The following is a 12,234-nucleotide window of genomic DNA, read 5'->3' as shown; positions in this document are numbered from 1 at the left end:
GGTAGAGAGAGGTAGTGGGAGGGTAGAGTAGAGAGAGGAGTGGGACGGTAGAGAGAGGTAAGTGGGAGGGTAGAGGGAGGTAGTGGGAGGGTTAGAGGGAGGGTTAGAGAGAGGTAGTGGGAGGGTAGAGCAGAGGTACTGGGAGGGTATAGAGAGAGGGAGCGTTATTGGGAGGTAGTGGGAGGGTAGATAGAGTTTGTGGGAGGGTAGAGAGAGTGAGTGGAAGGGTAGAGGGAGGGTAGAGAGGTAGTGGGAGGGTAGAGAGCGGTACTTGGAGGGAAGTGTGAGGTAGTGGGAGGGTAGAAGATGGTAATGGGAGGGTAGAGGGAGGGTAGAGGGAGGTATGGGAGGGTGGAGGGGGGTACTGGGAGGGTAGAGGGAGGGTACTGGGAGGGTAGAGGGAGGATAGAGGGAGGTACTGGGAGGAACTTGAGGGAGGGACTGGAGAGAGGGACTTTCAGGGAGGGACTGGATAGAGGGACTGGAGGGAGGGACTTGAGAGAGGGACTGGAGGGAGAGGCTTGTGAGAGGGACTGGACGGAGGGACTGGATAGAGGGACTGGAGGGAGGGACTGGATAGAGGGACTGGAGGGAGGGACTGGATAGAGGGACTGGAAGGAGGGACTTGAGAGAGGGACTGGATAGAGGGACTGGAGGGAGGGACTGGATAGAGGGACTGGAGGGAGGGACTGGATAGAGGGACTGGAGGGAGGGACTGGATAGAGGGACTGGAAGGAGGGACTTGAGAGAGGGACTGGAGGGAGGGACTGGATAGAGGGACTGGATAGAGGGACTGGATAGAGGGACTGGAGGGAGGGACTTGAGAGAGGGACTTGAGAAAGGGACTGGAGGGAGGGACTTGAGAGAGGGACTGGATAGAGGGACTGGAAGGAGGGACTTGAGAGAGGGCTGGAGGGAGGGACTGGATAGAGGGACTGGATAGAGGGACTGGAGGGAGGGACTGGATAGAGGGACAGGAAGGAGGGACTTGAGAGAGGGACTGGAGGGAGGGACTGGATAGAGGGACTGGATAGAGGGACTGGAGGGAGGGCCTGGATAGAGGGACTGGAGGGAGGGACTGGAGGGAGTCACTGGATGGAGGGACTGGAGGGAGGGACAGTAGAGAGGGGTGATCAGGGACTGGGGGGAGGGGTGATCAGGGACTGGGGGAGGGACTGGAGAGAGGGACTGGAGGGAGGGACTGGAGAGAGGTTGACTAGACCGTGGGACTGGAGGGAGGGACTGGAGGGAGGGACTGGAGAGAGGGGTGATCAGGGACTGGGGGGACGGGTGATCAGGGACTGGAGAGAGGGACTGGAGAGGGGGTGCTTAGGGGGAGTAATCTCCCTTTCTTCTTTCTCCCCCTATCTGTGCCTCTTCTCACCCTGTTGCATGTTCAGAATGTAAAGGCATCAAATATTAATATGATCCTTGTCCTTGTTTTTCTCAGAGATGGTGTAGCAACTTGATCACATCTATACACTCATCAATACAGAGGAGAGGAGGAGAAGAGAGGAGAGGAGGTGAAGAGGAGAGGAGAGGAGAATGAGAGGAGGAGAAGGAGAGGAGAAGAGGAGAAGAGGAGAGGAAGGAGAGGAGGAGAAGGAGAGGAGGAGCGGAGGAGAGGAGGAACTGAGGAGAAATGGAGAGGAGAGGAGGAGGAAAGGAGGAGAAGGGGAGAGGAGGAGAGGATGAGAGGAAGTACTGAGGAGAGAAGGAGGAGAGGAGGAGAGGAGAGGAGGAGCAGAGAGGAGGAGAGGAGGATAGGAGAGGAGGAACTGAGGAGAGAAGGAGAGGAGGAGGAGAGGAGGAGAGGGGAGGAGAGGATGCACTGAGGAGAGAAGGAGAGGAGGAAAGGAGAGGAGGAACTGAGGAGAGGAGGAGAGGAGGAGCAGAGGAGTGAGGAGAAGAGGAACTGAGGAGAGGAGGAGTGGAGGAGAGTAGAGGAGGAGAGGAGAGGAGAGGAGTAACTGAGGAGAGAAGGAGAGGAGGAGCGGAGGAGAGAAGGAACTGAGGAGAGGAGGGGAGGAGTAACTGGGAAGAGGAGGAGGGGAGGAGAGGAGGAACTGAGGAGAGGAGGGGAGGAGAGGAGGAACTGAGGAGAGAAGGAACTGCGGAGAGGAGGAGAGGAGAAGTAGAGGTGGAGAGGAGGAGCGGAGGAGAGAAGGAACTGAGGAGAGAAGGAACTGCGGAGAGGAGGGGAGGAGTAACTGGGAAGAGGAGGAGCGGAGGAGAGAAGGAACTGAGGAGAGGAGGAGGAGAGGAGGAACTGAGGAGAGGAGGAGAGAAGGCGGAGAGGAGGAAAGGAGAGGAGGAGAGGAGGAGCCGGGGCGTGGAGGAGCAGAGGAGAGAAGGAACTGAGTAGAGGAGGAGGTGCGGAAGAGAGGAGGAGCTGAGAAGGAGAGGAGGAGAGGAGCTGAGGAAAGGAGGAGCGGAGGAGAGGAGAGGAGGAGCGGGGGAGAGACGGAACTGAGTAGAGGAGGAGAGGAGGAGGAGAGAGAAGGAGGAGAGGAGGAGAGGAGCTGAGGAAAGGGGGAGAGGAGGAGGAGGAGAGAAGGAGGAGAGAAGGAGGAGAAGAGGAGAGGAGCTGAGAAAAGGAGGAGAGGAGGAGAGGAGGAGCGGGGAGGAGAAGGAACTGAGTAGAGGAGAGGAGGAGAGGAGGAGGAGAGGAGGAGAGAAGGAGGAGAGGAGGAGAGGAGAGGAGTAGAGGAGCTGAGGAAAGGAGGAGAGGAGGAGAGGAGCTGAGGAAAGGAGGAAAGGAGGAGAGGAGGAGAGGAATTGAGGAAAGGTGGAGAGGAGGAGAGGACCTGAGCAAAGGAGGAGAGGAGGAGAGGAGCTGAGGAAAGGTGGAGAGGAGGAGAGGAGCTGAGGAAAGGTGGAGAGGAGCTGAGGAAAGGAGGAGAGGAGCTGAGGAAAGGAGGAGAGGAACTGAGGAAAGGAGGAGAGGAGGAGAGGAGCTGAGGAAAGGTGGAGAGGAGGAGAGGAGCTGAGGAAAGGTGGAGAGGAGCTGAGGAAAGGAGGAGAGGAGCTGAGGAAAGGAGGAGAGGAGCTGAGGAAAGGTGGAGAGGAGGAGAGGAGAGGAGGGGCTGGGGAGAGAAGGAACTGAGTAGAGGAGGAGAGGAGGAGAGAAGGAGGAGAGGAGGAGAGGAGCTGAGGAAAGGAGGAGAGGAGGGAGAGGAGCTGAGGAAAGGAGGAGAGAAGGAGGAGAGGAGGAGAGGAGGAGAGGAGGAGAGAAGGAGGAGAAGAGGAGAAGAGGAGGAGAGGAGGAGAGGAGCTGAGGAGAGGAGGAGAGAAGGAGGAGAGGAGGAGAGGAGCTGAGGAGAGGAGGAGAGGAGCTGAGGAAAGGAGGAAAGGAGGAGAGGAGGAGAGGAGCTGAGGAAAGGAGGAGAGGAGTAGAGGAGCTGAGGAAAGGTGGAGAGGAGGAGAGGAGTTGAGGAAAGGTGGAGAGGAGGAGAGGAGTTGAGGAAAGGTGGAGAGGAGGAGAGGTCTGCACCACACAGTTTGCTGTCTGATTCTTCTGTTGGGAGATTACTATCACATCTGTTTCAGATCAAAGGCTCATCAATTGAAAATGTTTTAATGCTGAAAATAAGGCTAAAATAGAAACGTCATTACCTTATGAATTACTGATTAGTTATGGAGGAATAATGAATAAATAGTTAAGCCCTTATTAATTCAGTTGAAAAACAATTCAAATATATGAAGTGGTGATATGAATCATATGTTGTTGTCCTCTTGCTGATCTGATATCTGTCAAGATGTTTCAGAACGTAAAGAATAGTTTTTCTCTAATGGTGTTTCTCAACATTATTTACCATTTAAAGGGCTAATTATGGCTAGCAGATGGTTGTAGATGATCAGTGAAAATGGACCTAAAATAACACATAAACTGCAGAGGAGACATAATTCCTACCGCTAGACATGACATCACCAAAACACTACTACAGGAAGCTCCATCATCATTCCATCCTGCTTTGTTCTTTTCTCTACTTCTCCAAAACCTCTCACCCCCCCCCCCTCCCTCCCTCCCTCCATCCCTCCTGGTCTCTCCCAGGTCTGCATGCATCACAATGCAGGAGACATCCTCCACCCCCTCCTGGTCTCTACCAGATCCTCCACCCCCTCCTGGTCTCTACCAGGTCCTCCACCCCCTCCTGGTCTCTACCAGGTCCTCCACCCCCTCCTGGTCTCTCCCAGGTCCTCCACCCCCTCCTGGTCTCTCCCAGGTCCTCCACCCCCTCCTTGTCTCTCCCAGGTCCTCCACCCCCTCCTTGTCTCTACCAGGTCCTCCACCCCCTCCTGGTCTCTCCCAGGTCCTCCACCCCCTCCTTGTCTCTCCCAGGTTCTCCACCCCCTCCTTGTCTCTCCCAGGTCCTCCACCATGACAGCTTTGTGACCAGGTCCTCTCTGGCCTGCTGCTCTGTAGGGAGCCAGGAGACACTGCAGTATAACCGGGCCTTCTGCTCTGTAGGGAGCCAGGAGACACCTCAGTATAACCGGGCCTGCTGCTCTGTAGGGAGCCAGGAGACACCTCAGTATAACCGGGCCTGCTGCTCTGTAGGGAGCCAGGAGACACCTCAGTATAACCGGGCCTGCTGCTCTGTAGGGAGCCAGGAGACACCTCAGTATAACCGGGCCTGCTGCTCTGTAGGGAGCCAGGAGACACCTCAGTATAACCGGGCCTGCTGCTCTGTAGGGAGCCAGGAGACACCTCAGTATAACCGGGCCTGCTGCTCTGTAGGGAGCCAGGAGACACCTCAGTATAACCGGGCCTGCTACTCGGTAGGGAACCAGGAGACACCTCAGTATAACCGGGCCTGCTGCTCGGTAGGGAACCAGGAGCCACCTCAGTATAACCGGGCCTGCTGCTCTGTAGGGAACCAGGAGACACCTCAGTATAACCGGGCCTGCTGCTCGGTAGGGAACCAGGAGCCACCTCAGTATAACCGGGCCTGCTGCTCTGTAGGGAACCAGGAGACACCTCAGTATAACCGGGCCTGCTGCTCTGAGGGAGCCAGGAGACACCTCAGTATAACCCCCCGCGGGCCTGCTGCTCTGAGGGAGCCAGGAGACACCTCAGTATAACCGGGCCTGCTGCTCTGTAGGGAGCCAGGAGACACCTCGGTATAACCCCCCGCGGGCCTGCTGCTCTGTAGGGAACCAGGAGACACCTCAGTATAACCGGGCCTGCTGCTCTGTAGGGAGCCAGGAGACACCTCAGTATAACCGGGCCTGCTGCTCTGTAGGGAGCCAGGAGACACCTCAGTATAACCGGGCCTGCTGCTCTGTAGGGAGCCAGGAGACACCTCAGTATAACCGGGCCTGCTGCTCTGTAGGGAGCCAGGAGACACCTCAGTATAACCGGGCCTGCTGCTCTGTAGGGAGCCAGGAGACACCTCAGTATAACCGGGCCTGCTGCTCTGTAGGGAGCCAGGAGACACCTCAGTATAACCGGGCCTGCTACTCGGTAGGGAACCAGGAGACACCTCAGTATAACCCCCCACGGGCCTGCTGCTCTGAGGGAGCCAGGAGACACCTCAGTATAACCGGGCCTGCTGCTCTGTAGGGAGCCAGGAGACACCTCAGTATAACCGGGCCTGCTGCTCTGTAGGGAGCCAGGAGACACCTCAGTATAACCGGGCCTGCTACTCGGTAGGGAACCAGGAGACACCTCAGTATAACCGGGCCTGCTGCTCGGTAGGGAACCAGGAGCCACCTCAGTATAACCGGGCCTGCTGCTCTGTAGGGAACCAGGAGACACCTCAGTATAACCGGGCCTGCTGCTCTGAGGGAGCCAGGAGACACCTCAGTATAACCGGGCCTGCTGCTCTGTAGGGAGCCAGGAGACACCTCAGTATAACCGGGCCTGCTACTCGGTAGGGAACCAGGAGACACCTCAGTATAACCGGGCCTGCTGCTCGGTAGGGAACCAGGAGCCACCTCAGTATAACCGGGCCTGCTGCTCTGTAGGGAACCAGGAGACACCTCAGTATAACCGGGCCTGCTGCTCGGTAGGGAACCAGGAGCCACCTCAGTATAACCGGGCCTGCTGCTCTGTAGGGAACCAGGAGACACCTCAGTATAACCGGGCCTGCTGCTCTGAGGGAGCCAGGAGACACCTCAGTATAACCCCCCGCGGGCCTGCTGCTCTGAGGGAGCCAGGAGACACCTCAGTATAACCGGGCCTGCTGCTCTGTAGGGAGCCAGGAGACACCTCAGTATAACCGGGCCTGCTGCTCTGTAGGGAGCCAGGAGACACCTCAGTATAACCGGGCCTGCTGCTCTGTAGGGAGCCAGGAGACACCTCAGTATAACCGGGCCTGCTGCTCTGTAGGGAGCCAGGAGACACCTCAGTATAACCGGGCCTGCTACTCGGTAGGGAACCAGGAGACACCTCAGTATAACCGGGCCTGCTGCTCGGTAGGGAACCAGGAGCCACCTCAGTATAACCGGGCCTGCTGCTCTGTAGGGAACCAGGAGACACCTCAGTATAACCGGGCCTGCTGCTCTGAGGGAGCCAGGAGACACCTCAGTATAACCCCCCACGGGCCTGCTGCTCTAAGGGAGCCAGGAGACACCTCAGTATAACCGGGCCTGCTGCTCTGTAGGGAGCCAGGAGACACCTCAGTATAACCGGGCCTGCTGCTCTGTAGGGAGCCAGGAGACACCTCAGTATAACCGGGCCTGCTACTCGGTAGGGAACCAGGAGACACCTCAGTATAACCGGGCCTGCTGCTCGGTAGGGAACCAGGAGCCACCTCAGTATAACCGGGCCTGCTGCTCTGTAGGGAACCAGGAGACACCTCAGTATAACCGGGCCTGCTGCTCTGAGGGAGCCAGGAGACACCTCAGTATAACCCCCCACGGGCCTGCTGCTCTGAGGGAGCCAGGAGACACCTCAGTATAACCGGGCCTGCTGCTCTGTAGGGGGCCAGGAGATGTGACGTTCTCTCACACTGACCAAAGAACTAGCTCAACACACACACACACCACACTCACACACACACACACGTACACACCATCACATGCACGTCAGTAATGATTTCCTGATTTTGTTGTAAATATCAAGTTGACAGGAAGTGCCTTTGGTTTCCTTTATTTCCACTGTTTGGTCATTGATTTGCTTTCATTTATTGAAAAAAAATGTTTTGCTTATCAGCGTGATTACATATTTTTTGTGTTGGTGTTGTTTTTACATGAGGGTTGTTTTGCTTTAAATGAGCTCCCTGTAGAGTTGATTTACTAAATTGCAAAAAGGACTAAAGGTAATTCACATCTCAGTAATTAGGCTAGTGAGAAATACCTTTACACAACTGAAATATGCCTTGTTATTTTAAAAGAAGAATAAAAAAAACTCATGGTTTGATATTACTGTAGGCAGATTTAAAAAGCCCTCCTCTGGGTTTTTATTCATTAATTATTTCAAACGAAAATACAACGTTCTTATTTATATTGTCTGTGAATATATAATATATATATATATTAATACAACACTAGACCACCATCCCATTGCTATTTCGGTTTGCAGTTCTTTAATAAATCCCTTAATGCCGAGCAACTGAAGCTCAGAGAAGACAAGAGGAAGAGACTAAAAAAAGGTGCATCTATTATTTCACCCCCACCCCCCCCCCCCCCCCCACTTCCTCTGAACAGCAGTGTCACTTACAGCCATTTATTAAAACACAACACAGAACACTGTATTAACACACAGAGAACAAACAACACAGAACACTGTATTAACACAGAGAACACACAACACAGAACACTGTATTAACACACAGAACAAACAACACAGAACACTGTATTAACACACAGAACAAACAACACAGAACACTGTATTAACACACAGAACAAACAACACAGAACACTGTATTAACACATAGAGAACAAACAACACAGAACACTGTATTAACACACAGAACAAACAACACAGAACACTGTATTAACACAGAGAACAAACAACACAGAACACTTCATTAACACAGAACACTTCATTAACACACAGAACACTGTATTAACACACAGAACAAACAACACAGAACACTGTATTAACACACAGAACAAACAATACAGAACACTGTATTAACACACAACACAAACAATACAGAACACTGTATTAACACACAACACATAACCCATTATTAAAACAGAACACTGAATACTTAATTAACACACACAACACAAAACACAGAACACTGTATTAACACAAATAACTAAGGTTGCACATTTTGGGGAATATTCAGGATTGGAAACTTTCCTTGGGAATTAACGGGAATATATGGGACTTAATGGAAATTGAATACCATTTGATTGTAGATGTTTTTTTGCATTGGATATATTTACCATATCATATGGAGACAGAAATATAAACATTTGACCTTCTCATAAGTAGACATTATTAAATTATTAAATCCTTCCAATAGATATAACGGCCGTCGAATGAAGAAGAAAAGGGCTACCTAAGTATGGTTCCCAATCAGAGACAACGATAGCCAGCTGTCCCTGATTGAGAACCATACCTGGCTAAAACATATAACTACAAAATCATAGAAAATAGAACATAGAATGCACGCCCCCACCACAAATCACACCCATAATAGAGACATAAAAAACAACAATAGCCAGCTGTCCCTGATTGAGAACCAGGCCAAGGCATAGAAATACAACATCATACAAAAACAAAACATCTATCCGCAGTGGTGCCTCTGGTGCGGGACGTAGACCCCGCTCCACCTCTGGCTCACCCCGCTTTGGTGGTGCCTCTGGTGCGGGACGTAGACCCCGCTCCACCTCTGGCTCACCCCGCTTTGGTGGTGCCTCTGGTGCGGGACGTAGACCCCGCTCCACCTCTGGCTCACCCCGCTTTGGTGGTGCCTCTGGTGCGGGACGTAGACCCCGCTCCACCTCTGGCTCACCCCGCTTTGGTGGTGCCTCTGGTGCGGGACGTAGACCCCGCTTCACCTCTGGCTCACCCCGCTTTGGTGGTGCCTCTGGTGCGGGACGTAGACCCCGCTCCACCTCTGGCTCACCCCGCTTTGGTGGTGCCTCTGGTGCGGGACGTAGACCCCGCTCCACCTCTGGCTCACCCCGCTTTGGTGGTGCCTCTGGTGCGGGACGTAGACCCCGCTCCACCTCTGGCTCACCCCGCTTTGGTGGTGCCTCTGGTGCGGGGACTCTCGCCGCCAACCCCAGACTCGGGACCCTCGTTACGGGCCCCGGACTGGGGACCCTCGTTGCCGACCCCGGACTGGGCTCCCTCGTTGCGGGCCCTGGACTGGCACCCTCGTTGCGGGCTCTGGACTGTGCACCATCGTTGCGGGCCCCGCACTGGGCACCCTCGTTGCGGGGGCTCCGGACTGGCCATCGCTGGGGGCTCCGGACTGGAGACCATCGCTGGAGGCTTCGTACCATGACTCCTCAATGGAGGCTTCATGCCATGGATCACCACTGGAGGCTCCGGACAGGAGACCGTCGCTGGAGGCTCGTCCTTGGAAGCCTGGACTGAAGGACGTTGCTTTAGGCTCCGGACTGGAGACCGTTGTTGGAGGCTTCGTGCCATGACTCCTCAATGGAGGCTTCGTGCCCTGGATCACCACTGGAGGCTTCTTGCCATGGATCATCACCGGAGGCTTCTTGCCATGGATCATCACTAGAGGCTTCTTGCCATGGATCATCACTGGAGGCTTCTTGCCATGGATCATCACTGGAGGGGAGAGACACACAGGAGGCCTGGCTCTGGGAGCAGGCACAGGACTCACCAGGCTGGGGAGACATACAGGAGGCTTTATCCTTGGCAGAGGCACCGGATACACTGGGCCGTGGAGGCGCACTGGAGGTCTCAAGCTTAGAGCCTGCACAACCCATCCTGGCTGGGTGGTTATCGTCGCCCTGCAAATGCGGGGCGCTGGCACAGGACGCACTGGGCTATAAAGAAGTACCGGAGACACAGTGCGCAGAGCCGGCGCAGGATATCCTGGGCCGAAGAGACGCACTGGAGACCAGGCGCGCTGAGCCGACACCATCCGTCCTGGCTGGATGCTCATCCTAGCCCGGCAGATGCGGGGAGCTGGGATGTAGCGCACCGGGCTGTGAGCACGCACTGGAGACACCGTGCGCTCCACCGCATAACACGGTGCCTGACCAGTACGACGCTCGCCACGGTTAGCACGGGGAGTTGGCTCAGGTCTCCAACCTGACTCAGCCAAACTCCCCGTCTCGGGCTTCCTTGCTAGCCACGTTCCCTCATAACACTGGGTCCCTTTTCCACCCTTTTCCTCTCTGCTTCTACCTGCTCCCACGGCAGGCGATCCTTTCCGGCCAGGATCTCCTCCCATGTCCAGGATCCCTTGCCGTCCAGGATGTCATCCAATGTCCAGTCCTCCCTCTTACCACGCTGCTTGGTCCTTTGGTGGTGGGTAGGTCTGTCACGGCCGTGGAATGAAGAGGACCAAAGCGCAGGGTGTTGAGCATACACATTCCTTTTATTTAGAAATGACAAAAACAATAAACAATACAAAACAACCGTGAAGCTTAAGGGCTATGTGCCACAAACAAAGTTAACTTCCACACCGAGAGGAGGGAAAAGGGCTACCTAAGTATGGTTCCCAATCAGAGACAACAATAGACAGCTGTCCCTGATTGAGAACCCTACCTGGCCAAAACATAGAAATACAAAATAATAGAAAAACGAAACATAGCATGCCCACCCCACCTCACACCCTAACCAACTAGAGAAATAAAACGGCTCTCTAAGGTCAGGGCCTGACAAGAGAAATAAATAAAAATATTTAGTTACAAATTGAACTTTAGTTGACTCTTGACATGGGATGATTTCACTGAACAAAAGAAGGGAATATTGAATGATCCCCAATGATTTATCACATCTCCCAAAAATATTTAACATTTTCTGTAAAATGATAGTCTAGAAACTAAAGCTTTGGTTGTCTTCCTCTCAGGCTTCCATGTCTTTTCCCTGGACCTCCTCAATGTCCACCTCTTGAACATCGGACTCAAATGCCTCATCTTCACTGTCACTTTGCAACCTTTTTGAGGATGGCTCGTTGTCAAAAAGCCTCAAATTTGCCCGGGTGGCCACCAACTTTTCAACCCTTGTATTGGTCAGCCTGTTGTGTGCTTTGGTGTGTGTGTTAATGCCTGTAGTGAAGTGGGTGTCTGTAGTGATGCCTTAAGCAGTGAGATGCTGCGCCTTAGACCTCTGCGCTACTCGGGAGCTCCAACACGTAGCTCCAGCTCTTAGCTCCAGCTCTTAGCTCCAGCACTTAGCTCCAGCTCTTAGCTCCAGGTCTTAGCTCCAACCCTTAGTTCCAGGTCTTAGCTCCAGCCCTTAGCTCCAGCCCTTAGCTCCAGCCCTTAGCTCCAGCCCTTATCTCTAACCCTTAGCTCCAACCCTTAGCTCCAACCCTTAGCTCCAACCCTTAGCTCCAACCCTTAGCTCCAACCCTTAGCTCCAACCCTTAGCTTCAGGTCTTAGCACCAGCCCTTAGCTCCAGCCCTTAGCTCCAGCCCTTAGGGCCAACCCTTAGCTCCAGCCCTTAGCTCCAGCCCTTAACTCCAGCCCTTAACTCCAACCCTTAGCTCCAGCCCTTAGCTCCAGCCCTTAGGTCCAGCCCTTATCTCCAGCCCTTAGGTCCAGCCCTTAGGTCCAGCCCTTAGCTCCAGCCCTTAGGGCCAACCCTTAGCTCCAGCCCTTAGCTCCAGCCCTTAACTCCAGCCCTTAACTCCAACCCTTAGCTCCAGCCCTTAGCTCCAGCCCTTAGTTCCAGCCCTTAGGTCCAGCCCTTAGCTCCAGCCCTTAGCTCCAGCCCTTAACTCCAACCCTTAGCTCCAGCCCTTAGCTCCAGCCCTTAGCTCCAGCCCTTAGCTCCAACCCTTAGCTCCAGCCCTTAGCTCCAGCCCTAAGGTCCAGCCCTTAGGTCCAGCCCTTAGGTCCACCCCTTAGCTTCAACCCTTAGCTCCAACCCTTAGCTCCAACCCTTAGCTCCAACCCTTAGCTCCAACCCTTAGCTCCAGGTCTTAGCTCCAACCCTTAGATCCAGCCCTTAGCTCCAACCCTTAGCTCCAACCCTTAGCTCCAGGTCTTAGCTCCAACCCTTAGATCCAACCCTTAGCTCCAACCCTTAGCTCCAACCCTTAGCTCCAGGTCTTAGCTCCAACCCTTAGCTCCAACCCTTAGCTCCAACCCTTAGCTCCAACCCTTAGCTCCAGGTCTTAGCT

This window comes from Oncorhynchus kisutch, linkage group LG15 (genome assembly GCF_002021735.2).
Source record: "Oncorhynchus kisutch isolate 150728-3 linkage group LG15, Okis_V2, whole genome shotgun sequence".
Lineage (NCBI taxonomy): Eukaryota > Metazoa > Chordata > Actinopteri > Salmoniformes > Salmonidae > Oncorhynchus > Oncorhynchus kisutch.
This window is presented reverse-complemented; position numbering follows the sequence as displayed.